This window comes from Strix aluco, chromosome 12, assembly GCF_031877795.1.
Source record: "Strix aluco isolate bStrAlu1 chromosome 12, bStrAlu1.hap1, whole genome shotgun sequence".
NCBI lineage: Eukaryota > Metazoa > Chordata > Aves > Strigiformes > Strigidae > Strix > Strix aluco.
Window position 1 is genome coordinate 8233155 of NC_133942.1, and position 18862 is coordinate 8252016.

At 38.7% G+C, this 18862-nt stretch overlaps 1 protein-coding gene across 5 annotated transcripts in view; it reads right to left on the minus strand.

Annotated features, from left to right (window-relative positions):
- Nucleotides 1-18862, minus strand: part of TLN2 (talin 2) — a 209931-nt gene that overhangs the window by 162906 nt on the left and 28163 nt on the right. The window contains exon 1 of one of the 5 annotated variants that reach the window (XM_074838030.1): nucleotides 6308-6362. The exons of the other annotated variants lie outside the window; for them this stretch is intronic. The gene's annotated coding sequence lies outside the window, so the exon portion shown is untranslated. Of the gene's footprint in view, nucleotides 1-6307; nucleotides 6363-18862 lie in introns of those variants that run through there. 5 annotated transcript variants of the gene reach the window in all.

Sequence of the window (18862 nt, forward strand, 5' to 3'; positions counted from 1 at the left end):
TTGCAGAATCTGTTGTGTTATACAAGTCATCTCAGGCTCAAACAACAGAGTCTTGAGGCCTTTCTACAAAAAAAAAATGGAAATGGAAGAGGGCAATTCTGGACAGGTAGCATACTACACTTATCTACTACCTTTTTAAACAAAATCCTTCTGCATCATACCTTGCAGTTATTTCCTTTGATTGCACACAAAACCACACAGACAATTATAAGCCTGCTTTTGTTGACCATCAACAGTGACCATCAAGACAAATCACCTCAGAAAACATACAACTGCTTTGGACTGCTAATTTTTCTCAGCATCACAACCCATTTTGAAACCTTTCCAACAACTGCCACAGATTTCTCCACATATACTCTGGCACCCACTGTTTTACCTTGCTACATCTTTCAGTCCCAAGTGCCCACGGTAAGTTCCTCACAAGGCTTCCCATCAGCTTGCTTGATCCAGCTTAGGAAGAGCCTACAGAAATGTAATTCCCAAAGTGAACAGGAGAAAGGTGACTATCTACATTTTTAGTACTATTATTCACGAGACCACTTTTTGGGCATACTTTCTTACTGTCTAAATGACGGCCTAGCCAAGCAGTGTGAAGGGTAGAACAGAATCAAAACCAGGACAGAACTGACACAACCGTTCGTATGATGAAAAGGTAGAAAACCACTAAAACCTTGACTATGAAATACCACCTCATTTACATGCACAGGGTTTCTGGAAAGGCATAAGCTCTTGGAAAATGAAGGAACTTACAGTTAATGAATCAAAACTCACCAATTCTTTCCTCGCATTCTCAAAAAGACAAAACAGTACTTTCAAACCACGTCAACAACCAATAGGCAAAAGACTCAACCAATATGGCTTTATATCATGCTCTCCATATGGTGAGATTTCCAAATCTGACACCTGTTTACTATTTCCAGTTGTCCTCAGTCAGTAAAATCTAGTTTTTAAAATGCTCTTCGCAAAATTCAACTATTATCTGCATAATTTCCAGCCTACCTGATAAATAACCTTGACTGCAAATAGCTTTACTCAAAATTATTCCTTTACTGAGTGGAAAACCAAAACCAGCTTATACATGTCAAAAGAGGAAGCTGGCATCCTATTCCCCTCCTATTTACTGCCTCACAAAGATTACATCATTTCTCATATCAGCCCACTATTTCTTATAAACATCTGTAACTTTGCTAGAACCGTCTAGAAAAAGGCTTGACATCCAGGTCCATTTTGGGGATGCTGGTTTGCAACTGACACATATGAGTGCATCTGCAACACAGAAAAATCCAATAATATGTAAAGTTTGCTGTCCAACCATCTAAAGTCATTTATGCTAGTGTCATGCTCATATAGGCCTCATCTGTAAAATGTAGTTTGTCAAACTGCCTCTTGCTTTCTGGCTGTGTATCTCTCCTCAGTACAATGTGTAACATGCTCAGAGTCAGGAGAATCCTACATGAAAAGTGGTATGGTTTAAAATCCAAGCATAATTCAGCTGTCTAAATCAGGTAATTTTCTTACCTCTGGAATACAACACCAGTTCAACTGTAGAAAGATAATAGTTAAAATGTCAACAAAGAGCAGAGGCCAAACACCAGTGTTTCTTTCATTTCACAGTATTATAAAATGCATAAAATTCAGCTGTAAACACTCAGGCTTCTTTAAGACACTACTCTTCCCCCATTCCACATGTTTTAGGACTAGACAAAACTGAATTGCTTAATTACCATGTAACATTTTATGCAATAATTATACAGAAACCAACACTGACCATGTGTTTCTCCATAAACATTCAATTAATACATTCCACTGTGGAAGCTTCAATACAATTTCAACCATTTCTGCGATCAAATGGAATAGATTTTTTTTTCATCTTGCGTGTCTAGTGGTATTACATGACAAATGTATCAGCCACCTACAACTGCTTCAACTCTGACACCTTATTACTTAAGCATTTGCATAGCCCCCGCAAACTAAACATTACCATTTAGCCTAAATTGATCTGCTTCACATTAAGTTTATTATACCAACACCTATATGCACCTAACAGTATCTCAGGAGAGCACAGGAATAAATTAACATGAAATTACACTTCCACATGAAAAATAACTGTTCACTTGGTATAGCTATAAAAATATCAAAGTCCTCTTTATTTGCAAAAATTCATTTCTGAATGTTGGATTCTGGGCTATGCTGTAAGGATATATTTAGCTGCTGCACTACAGCTCTCATCTCAGATTACACTACTATTTAAATCTAAAAAAGCAATGCATGTGTTCATGAGAACTGTTAAGAGTAAACACACAAGTCCTAATGGAAAGTTTGTGTGGACTAGGTTAAGCCACATATAGAGATATAAAATTCAGGCATTACATGGGAGGACTTGGACATCATTTGTCACACTTTTTAGCTCTCAAAGGTACCTGTACTAATTCCTCAATTTAAGATGGGAAGAAATTAATTGCTCTCCCTATTAGTGGAGAAGAGCCTTTCCAAGACAGGTTGAGACAGAAACAGGGACACCATACTCTCAACAATTCCCAGATCGCAGCTAAGCCCTGTGGTTTCCAAGCCCTTTACCCACGAAAAGGCAACAATCCACACAAACCACAAAAGGAAGAGGATCAGAACTGAGTATTCCTTTTGTGTGCCCAAGCTAAGAAGTCTTTCACATCCTAACACAGCTGCTCAATAGTTTGAGATTGGTTCAGCTGCCTCCATTCTCTGGATATGGAGAGGCATAGCAATGCCCCTTCCAAAGCAAACATACAGCCTTTAAAAGGACCAAGTGATGAACGTGCAACCTGAAGGCCAAAGGATAGAAAACAGCAGGCTGAAGGGGAAAGATACTGGAAAGAGTTTGGCAGCAATTCCTCCTTCTGTATAGTGCTTTTGAAAAGACTGTCTGTGGCATCCACGTTTGGTGATAAGAGGCTTGAAAACAGTAGCTCAACCATAGGAGGCTGAACAACAAGCAAATCACAATTCGTGGCTGTCAAAACAATTGTCTTATGCAAGTCAATCCACCACAGAGCTACAGCTTTTGCTGTCTTATCACCAGAGCCCCTGTTCAGTTCTTTAATATTAGAGAAAAGTTACCAATTTGCTGACTCATACTCAGTTTCTTGGCTGAACCAAGTTCATTCTGATGCAACGGGAAGACATACGGGCCCCCCACTTGTAGCTAAATGAATGTTAGCAGTATTAAGTGAATCCTAGCTATGTTTAGTTCCCAGTAGAAAAACTGACCAAAACCACACATGTGACACCCTTAATACCAACTCCAAGTAACCACAGGAAAAGTACTCTGAGCATAAAAAAAAGCTTACAAGATTTGAAAAGGGAAAAGAGGAAAAAAATACTTAAAGTAACAAAAAATTACAGAGTTGTCATAGTAAGGGAACTTGACATTTATGAAGTTGTTCCCTCAGAAGCCTTCCTGTAGCAAGCAGGCAAAAAGCCAAGTCAGGCTATTCAGGCTGCAAAAAAAGAAAAAGCTGACAGCACACAGGCGATGAACAAGGTGAGCGTGGTACGTGGGGAAGCAACAGTGGGCACTGAAGACAACAGCCAGGATCACAAGAGTTGCAGTGGTTTGTAAAGCAAAAGGTTGCATAGGCATCTGTAACATTAACAGAATGAAAGCATCAATCCAAATCTGAGATACCTCAGCATCTCTCGTTCCAGTTAACTCCATTCATCCTAAACAAAATTCTATTCAAATATGATCCAAGTATGGACTTCAACAGTTAAAGAATTTTACATTACCAATGTGAGCTTAAGCAAAGCAAGCACTTTAAAACTTCCTCATTGTTACAAGCTCAAGACATAACAAGCAGCAACAGATGAGGAAGTTACGGTGCTGGATAAGTTATCTGCTGCTTATCAACATCCTTCTTCAGCTCGAAGACATACGCCTCCTGGATTTTTACTCTATGCAGGCTATCCCATGCTACATCTTTAACACATTACTGCTGCATACTTTGTAAGCAGTTTCCTGAACACACTAAGGATTGACATTGCCACCACAACTCAAGGAATTTACAGAGGACCAACAGAAGTGTTGGAATACCAGTAATGTTCCCTTGTGGACTCTAGTACTGTTTATATTTGCTTTAGTACCAGTTTAGAGCAGTATGTCAGGTCTTCCACATTTTGGCACTGATAACAGTTACAAGATACTACACATCTAAATGCATAAGAGGAAGAAATTGGTTACTGAAGGCAACAGGATGTCTATGAAACAGCATTTACAGTTAGCAAGTTCTTTACTGTGCTCTGTACTGAAGGATATTTTCCAGAGAAACTTAGTTTACAGTAGTGATCTTCTGCTTCTCCACAACATTCTTTGCTGTTTATTCCTCCCCAGATTTTTTGGTCCCACACTCCAAGAAAGTCATAGTATCATCTTTGTATAATCTTTTAACCTTTCCCTAGTAAACCAATACTTTTTTTACTCTTCTTGTCACTTAGAGTAGCTCTCCTCAGTTCCCAAGCAAAAGCAGGGGGGATGAACTTTGTTTCAGATATTCTAGCAACAGGGAATGGTAATACTATCGCAGAAGAAAGATAAACAGGACACCAATGTATATCCCAGCCATGAAAGCAGTTTCTGGAACTAGCCCCTCTTAAGTCCACACACGCAATTCAAATTTAGTCTGATATTTTACAATCCTATACAAAATGAGAGATATCATTCAGTCCAAGCCAAATAATTAGAATAAAAAACTCATCACACAACACCTGCACACATAATTACTTAATAGGAAGCTTTCTTTGTTTTGCATAATTGCTTGTTAAATTGTATACTGGATTTTTGAGATGGTGGTATCTTAAAATGCCTGACTGCAAACCAAAATTAAGGTTCACAAGTATACAAAAGCAAACTATTCCTCAACTTACACTGAGCTTCCTTGCAAGAACCTTACAAAATTATATACTAGTTTGTTTACCCAGGCAGGGAATGCATTTTTTGATGACCAACAATGTCCATGGCTGCAATGCAGACTCTCTTCTAGATTTAAAGTTTTCTAAAAGAGTTTCCCAAGATCGTGTAAGGATCTAATCACAACAGCTGTTTATGAAGTTCCCACCCATCAAAGGAACAGTTGCAGAAATATGGAAAAAATCCTAACTTGCAGAGTGCAGAGCTAGTTTCCACAGCTTTTGCACTCTTCAGCTGGCTGCCTCACATGCAAAGCAACAAGTCATTGATCTTGCAAAAGGATAAGAAGGAGCCTAGTTCTTGGACAGCAATCAAATCTGCAGTTGAGAAAGGGGGTAAAATGGCTCCTGCTACAGAGCTCTTCTACACATGATAAAGTTTGTTCTATAAGGCTAAAAGGGAACATGCATAAGGCACTTCCATTTCTTTAAAATCTTTGAAGTCCTGGATATTGAACTCCACTAATAGCTTCTTTATCTTACATAATTTCAGACAAAAGCTTATTTATATAATGTTGAACATTCCAAGTCAAGAAAGCACAACTTTAACTCTGTTCCCTTCTCTTATCTAAATAAGATCTTTCTTTAATGGACCCTTGATAAAAGGGCCCTACAGATCATAGATGCATGTAATTCCTTTCAACCATTTCAAATATCACAGCCAATGACCTTCTGAATACTGGAAGCTGTTGCAAGCTTCCTCCTGTTAGCTGCCTTTCTAGTTCTTGTACACCTCAGATTTCCGGAAAAGAACTATGTTGTTATGGGAATATATGCAGTGATGATATAAAAACAAATTTTAAATTACGCACTGTGTGTAATAATTTGGTACTATAGTTTCAGCATACTTGGTGGCTCATGCACTTAATTAAATTGCAGACTAACTTCCCATACAATTTTAATATTCCCAAAGTGGGTTGATTAATTTAAAATGCAATTAAAGTTGCACTTTCAAATAAGATAATTTTTCTCCATACACAAATAAAGTCTAATATAGAAGTTATCCATCTTGGAAGCATCAGTATATCATACCTTTGGATTGTATTGTTTCATTGCCACTAAAAAGGTTAAGCTTTCCTTCCGTCTCCCCTTATCCATCAAATGCATCTTGTTCATTTATTTAACTTTGTCAAAGCAGCTGTTTTGAGCTCAATATTTCTTTATACATTTTCAAAAGATAACTAACTACTCATCTATTTATTTATGAAGATAACAGCTTCTTGTACTCTGAAGTTAACCTGCCAGAACTGCTTATCTATTTATTTGACATATGGAAAGTACATACATGGAAAAAATATTTAGTAGAACATTTAAACTGAAGTTCTCTCACAACATAAGAAAGTGAAATAAACACACTCTTTCCTACCTCTCAGAAAGCAAGTTTTCTCCATAAGCCAGATCTCAGCATCATAAACATTCCTAGGAGAAAATATAAATCTAAACCACTTGAACTGCTCTCCACTTAAAGCAGAAATCAGTGAGCCATTTAATGAACCATTAGCAAGACCATCAACAGTTTAAACACAAGTTATATGCCCAGAAAAATATCAGATAAGCAGAATAAGCAGCCTGGACCTGCCACAGAAAGTGTTGGAAGCCCACCGTACAGGGGAAAAAAAGAAGCAAGAGAAAAACAATAGAGAAAGTCATCAGCTCAAAAAAACCCACACCACCACCACCCCAAAAAAATAAAACAGCACACCAAACCAAGCAACAAATACTCTTTGCCATGGCTGCCTTGGGAAGTAAGGGCCCTCTGAGTCTGAACTCAAAAGCTGCTCTGGAGCAGGTGTTAGAGGGATTTTGGTGAGGAGAAAGCAGGGATAGACTGGGATACAAGCAGAACGCTAAGGTTATATTGGGATATATAAGGATATATGCAAGTCTTCCAACAGTTCTAAAACACACGCACACACACACAAAAATTACATCACCAGTTTGCAAACTGCCCTCACCTCTGTGATACTGAAGTAAAACTCTTAACATTCTGAAGAAGAAACTGTTGATTTTGAGCAGTAAGACCAGCAAATGTGGTTTCCTGCAGACATAATGTCTTTTTCCCAACACCCTGCTCCTCCGATAATTCTAATGCCTTCGGACACTACTCTTCCCCCAGTAATTTTAATTCCTTCAGATCCTACATCCCTGTGACCTCTTCCTTCTCCAAGAAAAGACTTCACAAGTGCTCCTCATAAGTTGAAGCTCCACATAGTACAAGTAGCCAGGTACAAATAATTTCAGATAATACACAAGAGTGAAAAGAAAATTTGTGATACATACAACACTCAAGATGGCACATGTCAAGACAAAAGGAAAAAGTGAAATTCAAACAAAATGAAAGATAAACCAGCTGAAAATATCTAGCAGAATGAAGAAAACATCAGAAAATTCTCCAGATATTGCCCTAATAATAATAATGAAGATGACTGATAAGCCAGATGCCCGATAAGCCAGATGCCCTGATTGCCAAGTCTCACAAAAGTCCAACATAATTTCAAAGCCATATAAACTGGACTGTTTTTCTTTGAGAACACTGCAGAGAAATCTAAGGGGGAAAAAAGCAGAGAGGTAGACAGCTCTGGAGTAACAGAGTAACAGGAATAGGAATAAGAACTCTGTTAAAATTTGGACAGATGCAAAAGTGTCAGACCCTCCTACTTAAATGTCTATGAAGAACTAAGAGGTTCAGAGAATGTTAACCAGTGTGCACACAGTTTAGATAAAATGCATACCTTTTAATATGCAATTTAACTGTTGTTTTTGGTGTTTGGGGTTTTTTGTTTGTTTGGTTGTTTTTTTTTAATAAAGTAAGAACAGTGTCTTAGCTTTAACTTCAGGACAAATACTTCAAGGCCTATTCCAAGGGGTGTTTCCCTACTGCCAGAAAAGGCAAAGGAACACCCATTTAGTTTTACAACAGTCCGCACAACTTCTTACAAGCTTTACACTTCCTCAAATACAAACTGACATGACTTTCTAAAACTCGCAGTATTTTGAAGTTTTCTTAATCATTCTGTATAAACTGGCTCTGCATCTCTGAGTGCAACTTACTACAGCAACACTGAGCAGTTCTCACAAAGTTTCAACATGCCTTACAAAAAGAACCTTTAGAATTACCTTTGAACTATGCGCCCTTCTGACATACCTCATCAGGATAGTCAGCACAAAAATATTAAACCAAAAGTTGCACATTTTGTAGATAAAACATTCAGCTAACTATTGTACTTGCAACAAACCATGCTTGTCAGCAGTATACAAATACATAACCTGAGGCTGTGGTAAGTTTTCTAAGAAGTTGAACAACAAAATATTGGCAAACTTCCTAGAATTCAATTTGAACAGTAGTCAAGGACACTTTGGCACCCCTGTGAGATTAGTGATACAGCACAAACCCTACCTATATTGAAGAATGTTTCAGTTGCAACTTAAAGTTATGATCAGCCTTTAGAAGCCAAAAAGCCAAGTAACTTGGGAAGCTCTGCCTGAACAGCAACTTTATTGTTGGACTGGTGCAGGTAGGCTAACTTTGGGTATGTCACACTGAACATTCTCTCCTCTGTAGCAGAGGCCATTTTATAACTCTTTCCTGCTCCCTCAAAGCAGTTTAATTTCCCTCAAAAAAACCCACATGCAACAGAAAGTTAGCATATAATTAAGACTTGTTACAGCCTATTTAAATAAACTAAAACTAGGGGCTTACAAGAGTTAATCTACAAATATACACAGTGAGAGAAGGAAAGAAAGTAAACAGAGCAAGTAAAAGATAACATTTTCATTCTTTTGCAGTATTCTCATTGTCTTCAAATCTGGAAAATTTCCATTTCTCTCTTGGTGTTCAGAGCATTTAAAAGTTAAGAGCTTTAACCCATGGTTTCAACTTAATTTAAGACTCAAACTGCCAGAGTTATTTCCTATTTGCACAATAAATGTCAACACCTGAAGATAATTTAGTGTCCATCTGCAAACTGAACAGTGGAGCATTTCAATCAAATAAACCGTTCTTGACTTCACAGCTCAGTAGGAAGAATACCCACAGTTTTGAGTTCACAGACACACAGCATGGGATATAGCAGTTAATCAAAAAAGGATAACATGGCAACTATGAAGTTTGTTAGCAAGCAAGATCCACTGTCAGAGCACACTATTTAACTGTTTCACTATCCACAAGAAGCATTTTTGAACATGTTTACATTCTCTGAAACAGAAAAGCCAAAGCCTCCTTGTAATAGCTGTGATTATTAACATATACATACTAATAGCCCCAAACATGAGGAGTAAGTATCAGCAGGGTAGTAAGCAGATGAAGCAATCTTTAGGAGTGAAAATTCCAGACAAGTTTGAGTGTTCATACCTCAAAATCAAGTCAGTATCAAACTCGAGTTAGTATTCAAACAATTAAATGTAACCAATACTAAGAATCAGCTGTATTGACACAAGAAAGCCATGTCAACAGAGACAGGAATGTCAGTGGGAGAAAAAAGTGAGTATTGTTTTTATCTGAATGTTCTTGTTCCTGGAAATAGCTTCAAACAAAACACTTGGAAAGCTAAGTTACCATGCCACTCTTCATTTAAAAAAGAAAAAAAAAAAAGAAAAAAGTGAAAATGCTCATCACATGATGAAGAAATCTCATTTTCAGAGCAGAATAATTGAAGAAGATATCAATAGAGTCTCTCAAAGGGCGAAGTGCAGTTTGCAGTCACATCTGACCCACATCAGTCACAACATTTGAACCACATTTTGACTGAAGTGTTTTCACATTTCTACCTCCAGTCATGGCAAGTTGAGCTGATGATAAAAAAATAATGTAGCACTTCCCATTTTTGAACTGTCACAGCATGAAATCCTTGCAACAAACCCATTTTTTTTCCTATTCAGATGTTTCTCTAGAACCCAGTTATTGCAGGATGCCAGGTGTCTGAAATACCACGTAGTGTTTAGTATGGCACTCCCAGTAAGGAGCACCTGATGAATTGCTCAAGACACACACTTTTTTGTTTTCCAGTGTTCTTGTTAGAACATTTATTTCAGCAACCATTATCTTAATTTTCCATTCCTCTACAGATAGTACCATTTCCTCCAGAGTATTTGTTCAAATGTGATATTTCCTAGTCTTATCCATTACTTTGCAACAACTACACAAAGCAGCAAAGCCACCCAACTAGTCCACAGAAGCTGCTCTTATTAGGGACCCAGACTCAGTTGTTTGAAATAAGAGACATGAAACATCACATTCATTACGTTACATTGAAGAAAACGCACACTGGTAATTACACACTTTGTATATGCCTAAACTAGAAAGGCCTTTCAGCACGCCTGCTAAAGCTCCAGCTAAAGAGGTGGCCAGGAGGGGAACAAGACAAGAACAAAGGCAACAGAACTTAAAACGCATGAGATCAGTGAGGAAACCAAGTCAGCTGCTACAGCTACAGTGCTTCAGTTCCTGAAACTAGCCTAGACATCTCCGCAGAAAATACTTCATCTAATGGGGCAATCCATGGGCATTTAGAAAGAATGCTGATTGGACCACAAGACTTATTTCCAAACGAAGAAATTGCAACAAAATAACCTACAATGCAAATCTTTCTATTCATTTACTATGTACCAGTATATTAATCACTCGTCCAAATAATTCACATGCCAAGAACACTGACACAAGGTTCAACACCACATATACTACATAATGTCCTGTCAAAGATGAAAGTTGCTAGTAGCAAACTCCAGGCTGCCAAATTAAATCTTGTCATATTCAGTTATTTTTAATGTTTCCCTATATTCTTCCTCCTCCTACTGATACAATTTTATAGGTTATGCAGTCAAATACTTTCCCTAAGATTTTAAGACTGTAAAATAAGAACAGCCATTGAAGAGACATGCATTTTACTCACAGAATTTTCTCCTATCTTTTTTACATTTAATATTTTCTTTAAGGGATACAGATGTAAAATGCAGTTTTAAGACAGCAGTGCCTAAACTTTGATTATTCATCAGCTGCATGTACTAATAACTAAGGGCTAAGTGGTATAAAATAAATGCTGCCACTAGCCACTTGTTTTGCAAGGCTTCTTACAAGCACAGACAATATCACACGAACTAGTACTATCTATCTTTGAGGTATGTAGAACTTCTAATGACAGTAAAATATAACCGCATACCATTGTACTAACTGGTTCCTTCCTGCCAATGTGGGATCTTAGAATACTGAAACAGGTCAACAGAATGGTCCAGAAGCAAGCAAAACCTAGATGTTAACTCAGAGCAGAGTACTGTCAGGAAAAAAAAAAAAAAAAGGCATGGGGAGAAAAAAACATTTTAAATACTCTACCTAAGCAAAGAGATTAGTGAAAGCAACAGCATGTTATGACACTACTCTTCAGAATGACAGACACATCAAGCCAAACAACAGTAAAAAAAAAAATCAACAACTTGAAATGTGGCAGCAAAGTGACCCATACTTCAGTCTTTCAGAGTGAAGTTAATAACAAACCAGGGCAGCTCATACTGCAGAATTTAGCTGAAGTGACCTGACAGCAGCAACTGCTATCCAAACACATATAAGCTATGGCAAATCTACAGTGTTTGATCAATGCTCTCAAGAATCTGCATATTGGCAATATGTAGAGAAAAACAAAACCCTTGATAGATAATCTTAGGATTTGCAGTGTCACTACTTCTATCACCCAACACTTGTTTGTAGACAAACTACTATTATTTTCAGGATAACTCTGATAAAACACTATGGCAAATCAGTAACTCTTCAGACTCCTAGAAATTGTTTATGAATTCAGTTTCTCTTTAAATGCCAAATTACTTTGGCATCTATGAATGTGAAGGTCACAATCTGAAGTTGTCAAAAATACAATATTTTGGCCAAATCAGAACAGAGTACCTTTAAGAAATGTCATTATTTTACATACCTTTTATAAATCCCATATTTTTTTTTCATGCAACTCACCCATTCAACATTAACATCTTTGGGCTAAAACTTCACATACATAGCAAACTAAGCAAAAAAAGTTACAATAGAGCCAGTAAAGGAGTAAATATTGCAATCAAAGGAAAGATTTTCAGTCTACATGAATGTTAGAACACTGGTGCTAAGGTGTTAATTTGAAGAGAAATGCACTGGCTACAACTAAAGTGCTTCTTCCCAGACCCCATCTCCTTTTCAAATAGCTGAGATTCAGATTATGTGGGTCTAACAAATTACCTTTCTTATTTTAATACTTGCCTTTGGAACTTTCAACATGCTCACAAAATTTTTAGGAATTACTTGCAGTGTTTAAATAGAACTTCTAAAGCTGCTGATGGTGTTATCCAGTAATCCATAATACACATACAACCATATATGTGCATGCAGATATACAAGATACACAGTGTACCGTTTACTCCTGACTGGTTTCGTTACTCCCAACCTCAGTAATGAACATACCACTACAATATGCTGTTTGGGGTTCCAAGGATTATTTTACAAGTGGTTAGCTTTTCACAAAAAAAAAAAAAAAAAATCTAGGAAATGAAGTCATTTGTTGGTCTTAAAACTATAGCAGCCGTCACTACCATTCATTTTAGCACTGTTGCTCATCTATGTAGTAAAGCTGGACATTTCAAAAGACATCAGTTACTCACAGTATGAGTACCTGCCTGCTTGCCCTCCAGTGCAGGAGGGTATCAAGAGTCCAGTATGCCACAACTACTCAGGGTAATCTAGAAGATTTAAGAAAGTAATATAAAATATTAGCTTTTCCCTTTGGTTAAAAAAATCTGAAGTCTATTAATAGCTTTTCTTCAGTTTTAAGGCTTAGCATAAGGTGGTACTTCATAGACATGGACAGATGAATTTAAAGCCATTTAATCTCAAGCGTTTACAGATAAAGGCAATAATAATTTTAACTAAGAAAACTGAAGGCATGCCAGAAATAGTTGGGGATTCAAAACAAACCTACACTGTAATCTATTCTCAGGTAACTAACTTACCTTTAGTCCCTACTGGAATGACCATATGCCTGCTGACACCAGACAGCAACCTTACTTTATTCCCTTTTCTATAAATTTCTCCATCGCATGGTTTAGAAACACAAATATGAGGTGGCACAGAGAAAGCCTAAACTAATCCTAAAAAATTTACCCTCATATACCAAATAAACATCTGCAATTGTAACTGAAAACTGCATGTGACTTGTCTACTAGAGTAACACTAATGAGAGATCAACTTGCAGCTCACTGATCTGACATTTAGTATTATTTTTCTCATGCATCAATAAAAAAGACATTTTGCATCTTTTGATGATTTAAATGGTTAAGACAGACTGGATCATCCCTCACCTCTACACTCAGCTCATGCAAATACTGAGTCAGTGCTCTAAATCCTTCTCTGCAACTGGGTTGATTATGTAGATCAGCAGAAGCAGCTCTCTCCTAGAAGCACTGTCACTTATTTAGTTTCTGTTCTGGAGGAATAACTAATGATGTGTTCTGAAGATATTTTTGGCACTACAAATCTGTACCATCCTAGTGCCCCAAAGGGAAACTGTCAGCACATCCGCTCTGTTAATATGACTGGGAATGAGAGGAGCTGTGGCATGGGGTACAGTCTAGGACAGACTGTAATGCTCAGATCCCCACATAAAGAAGTGACTCGACAGGAAGCTAGTCATCTAAATGACATTAAAAGTTAAGCCAACCCAATCACAGTTTGCCTTATATCTGCAATTACCTCCCTATTTTACTAAAATGAAATTGTTTTCTTTGAGTAGCTCTACTGCTAATAAACTCCCCCTGAACAGCCAGAAGTATTCTAAGGAATATCTTCCACTCTCATCATGCTTTCATTCACAACATTTTACTAGTGCAGGCAAAGGTTGTCACGAAATGTCATGGCAGCAGTTAGTGTTGCTTATCCTTTGCTCAGTCACACGGAATAAAAGCTAACCACTCAAACTGAGTTGCACCATAGCTTCCCCCTGCTTACGCCCAGCAGCCCACACATTCACACACATAACTGGTTCACACTAAAACACATTTCCGCACCTGACTGATCTTGAAGTTGCCTTTGAGACTGGTCTGCTAATGACAGGTCAGGTGAAATTTTCAGTGCAACTTCTTAAGGGACTTTAACAGGGTATGCCACACAGATACCCCTTTTAGCAATTCAAAATAAACTTTACACCTCCATGTCACAAAGAACAAAATTATTCCAGGCACAGGAAATACATTTCTGTCATCTTCCAGGACTGGAATTCACAGCTTCACAATTACTTAAAAAGAAAATGCTAAGTGACTAATTAGGTTTTTTTCCCCTAATGTATTTGACAGAAACAGCACAAATTACTGGCTTTTCTACCATAGCAGAATCTTCTAGACTGCCAATAGACAATCTTATGCATCTGCCTTGCAGGTTATTTGCTTAGATGACAGCAGTAGGCAAACCCACTTGAAAAACCTGCTCTAACTGTTCAATGCTCCAAAGACCTTCCAGTCCAACTCTGTGAGTTAGCCTATCTTCCCCCCTAGAAAATGCTTACAGAAACAGCAGCTGTCATTTCCATCATCATCAACAGAAGAGACTCACAGTAATATCTCTGAGAAACTTTTCTGTAACATTCAGCCTCCAAGTTTGGCCAGTTTGAATTCAAAATGTTAAGAACAGAATTTGAAACCATGCTATTTGAGTTGGTCACTACCTATAGCCCAGTTAAGTACTGCTGACCTGTCAGAGATACTAGTGAAATAGTACCTCAGAGCATCAAATGCCACCTTGAATTCTGAGGTCTCAGCACTGCAACTGCAAGACTCCAGCAATCCACTGGATGAGAACTTTGGAGAATGCAACACTGCCAACACTGCTGTAGCACTGAGTGGACTTGCTGCACTCTTGCGCAATTCTTACAAGACTGGTTGTTCCAAAAACGGGAAAGTATGATCGCTGTATTTTTAAGATATAGAATGCAGTATTATACTATAAAATTCCAAAATTTTCCTGCATACATAGTGCCCACCACAGATCAGGGAACCACAAGTACTTGTAGTCTTTCTGCACTTAGATATTAGCAGCAGGATGTAAATAGTACTGAAAGAATATTCAGATTCTTCTCTACGACAGCTGGGTTGAATTTAAAGATGCTCCAGTTTGTGCATGTCAAAATCCTTGTAATGTCGAGTAACAACTCCTGCTCAGACCCAGTTTTCAAATGGTTACGTAGTCAGAGCAAGAAAACATTGCCAAGGTACTGAGTATCAATAAGCTAGCCACTCAGAAATAATTAGATTAATCTCAGTGAAGTACAGATGGGTAACACAAAACTGATGCCATTTACATGCAGTTCAGCTAGTTAACTGTATTTCACAGATCTTCCCAGACTGATATTTCTGCAAATATTCTGATCTGTTGCTGTTTTCCTCAATAACAAAAAAAAAAAGCTGATGGCTGTTACAACTTCTACATCTGATGACCTTAAATTACCCCCAAATTAGCCTCATCTCAAGAGACAGTTGATGCTCTGTCAAGATAATTATACCTTACTAGTGAGCCTAGCACTCTGCAATCTCCTATAGTTTCATATAAGATGCATTAATCCTTGAAATACACAATTTATTGATGGTACGCGTAAAGCAATGGCCTTGGCTGCAACAGAATAGCCATGCAAAGAAGGAAGAGATGAAGTTGAGTAGCTTCCTTCATATATTTTAGAGACTACTGCTGAGCACTGAAAAACCCACAACTGTAGTTGTTTCTTAATCTCAACAATTGAAAGTAGAAATATTCCTTTCTCTCCTTCATGTCAGCCAACAACCTTCTATCAGTGTAATGGATTTGACTTCCATGTGGGTCCAAGATTTTCTAGGACAATCTCACGGCCAACCAGCATGCCAGCATTGCCAGAACACAATACAATAAAACAGACTGGAAAAGGTTTTGGGCTGTATGGGAACTTCAAAGAAACCTGCAAGCTGTAACTGATGCTTTAGTTAGATTTCCTGCTATTGTTTCAATCCTTCTTCCATGGTATCCAATAACAGCAACAGGGCTGGTAAGTGCCTATCAGGAAAACTAGGCAAGACTTTACATCCCTAGATACATGCACATACACATTTAAGATGCACTTGGCAAGCTGTAACCCAGTACATTCAGGTTTATTAATAAACACTTCAAACACAATGGGTACTGGCATTAATGACACTGCCTGTAAAGCACTTGCATGTTATCTTCTTCACCTCTAGCGGATTAGGTGTGTTAAAATGATGTGGCACGGCACTGATCACTACTGGATGACCTGTTTCTTCTACTGATCCAAGGCTTGTACTAGAAGTGTACATGTGTGAAACATATAAAAATAAGTCATTCTGTTACCTTTTACACAAAACTGTCTCTCAAGTGCAGAAAATAATGCTTAATTAACTTATAATTGACAAAATTTAATTAGTACACTGGATGTTTCCAAAAAATTCCAACAGAAGTCAATCTCTATTTGCATGGCCTGATGTATTGAATTATGTTGCACAGTAATTATAGTTATCAAAGTTATTAAACACCTATTAGACACTTAGAAAAAAAATGCTACATGAAAGTTAAATGAGGTAGAAAATTCTGCCTGTGAATGTGTGTCAACTGAGGTAACAAAACTCAACTGAAAAAAAAAGCTAACTGCTTGGAACTTACATTGCATCAACAAATTTGCAGGCACTCAAATTCTAATGCACAATACCAGTTACAAAAGCCTGCAGCAGTATTGTTTGATACTATGAAGTATGTCATAGACAATTAACTAACTGCAAGACTACCAGGTCATTTAACTGGTACTTAAACTATCGTTTCTAACCTTGCCCAAATCAGAAGGTTAAGTTGTAATTGGTATCATAACAATACTATCAGCATATACACTAGTCCATTAAGATAGATCTTAAAACGCTCAGACAACTTCCCTGACAGTGGCCAGTATGAGTCCAGGGAATGAAATACTCTTCAGGAGCATCAGCTCTTCAGGGACAGACATTGGCTGAAGCTCCATGGGGGCTGACCCCGCTTGGATGCCAGGTGCCCACCAAAGCTGCTCTATCACTCAACCAGACAGGGGAGAGAAAATATAACAAAAGGCTCATGGGTTGAGATAAGGACAGGGAGAGATCACTCACCGATTACTGTCACAGGCAAAACAGACTCAACTTGAGAAAAATTAATTTATTACCAATCAAATCAGAGTAAGATAATAAAAAATAAAAACAAATCTAAAAACAAATCTTAAAAACACCTTCACTCGCTGTTTCTGCCACTCTTTTCCCCTCAGGGGGAGGACTCCTCACACTCTTCTCCTGCTCCAGCGTGGGGTCCCTCCCATGGCAGACAGTCCTCCATGAACTTCTCCAACATGAGTCCTTCCCACAGGCTTCAGTTCTTCATGAGCTGCTCCAGCGTGGGTCCCCCACGGGGTCACAAGTCCTGCCACCAAACCTGCTCCAGTGTGGGCTCCTCTCTCCACAGGTCCACAGGTCCTGCCAGGAGCCTGCTCCAGCGTGGGCTTCCCATGGGGTCACAGCCTCCTTCGGGCACCCACCTGCTCTGGCGTGGGGTCCCCCACAGGCTGCGGGTGGGTATCGGCTCCACCGTTCACCTCCGTGGGTGCAGGGCACAGCTGCCTCACCATGGGCTGCTCCACGGGCTGCGGGGGAATCTCTGCTCTGGTGCCTGGAGCACCTCCTCCCCCTCCTTCTTCTCTGACCTTGGTGTCTGCAGAGTTGTTCCTCTCACACATTCTCACTCCTCTCTTCTGGCTGCTGTTGTGCAGCAGCTTTTTCCCCATCTTAAATACGTTATCCCTGAGGCACTACCACCATCACTGGTGGGCTCGGCCTTGGCCAGTGGTGGGTCTGACTTGGAGCCGGCTGGCGTTGGCTCTGTCGGCCATGGGGAAGCTTCTGGCAGCTTCTCACAGAAGCCACCCCTGTAGCCCCTGCTGCCAAAATCTCGTCATACAAACCCAGTATAACCTCACAAGAAGATTCCGAGAACAAACTCTTCAAATAGAGTACCCTGAGGCAGATACTTTAATGGCTATCTTCCTGTACAGCATGACTTTGAGGACCCAGAAACTCCAAACATAGCAATAAAGCTACTGTTACTGTAACACAAATCCTTTACACTCCTGTGGGCAAAGACTGCAGAATAAAATGCAAGACTTGCTATTGCTTCTATGTGTTCTATTAACATCAAAGATCAGTAGGTTCCAAACATTCTTGCAGTTCTAACTCAGTTCTGCTTGCAGCTTCACTTCATACCCTTCTAGACATCCAACTGGCATTACCCTGCTCATTTCTCTCAACAGATAATTTCTTTCTACAGCACATAATAGTACAACTTTTCCAAAATGGTACCACGCTTTTCACATCAATTTGTTTATGACTCCAAGAAAGCCCTCAAAACAAACACAGGATTGTTTACTTGCTTCATACCCATTCTCCCTTATGCACATCAAGTGAACTTGGCCAAGATAACAGCTCAGTCAATGCCTCAATTAACAATTCACCCGATGGTATTTAAAAATAACTTCCATCAAAATCATTTATGTGGAAACTGTGATGTAACGACTATTAAGTCCTTTCCATTCGCATTAGCACTCAAAACATGTGCCTGAAGTCCACTCTTCCCACCTTCTCCTCCCATCTGCTGCCTCTATCTCTAGATGTGATGAAAGTGAAAAGCACAGAGACTCTCAGAGCTGCACTCAGAGCAGCAGCAGTCTGCCATCTGGATGGTTTTATGTAGGGTTACAGAACAATAATTTTGTTTACTTCTTGGACAGTATGTGTTTAGTACCTTGTGACAAGAATATTCATCACTGTTACAACACCCATACAACTCAGCACAGGTCAGCAAGCTAGTGAAAGAAGGCTTACTCACAGTAAAAGATGACATTTGAGAGTTGTT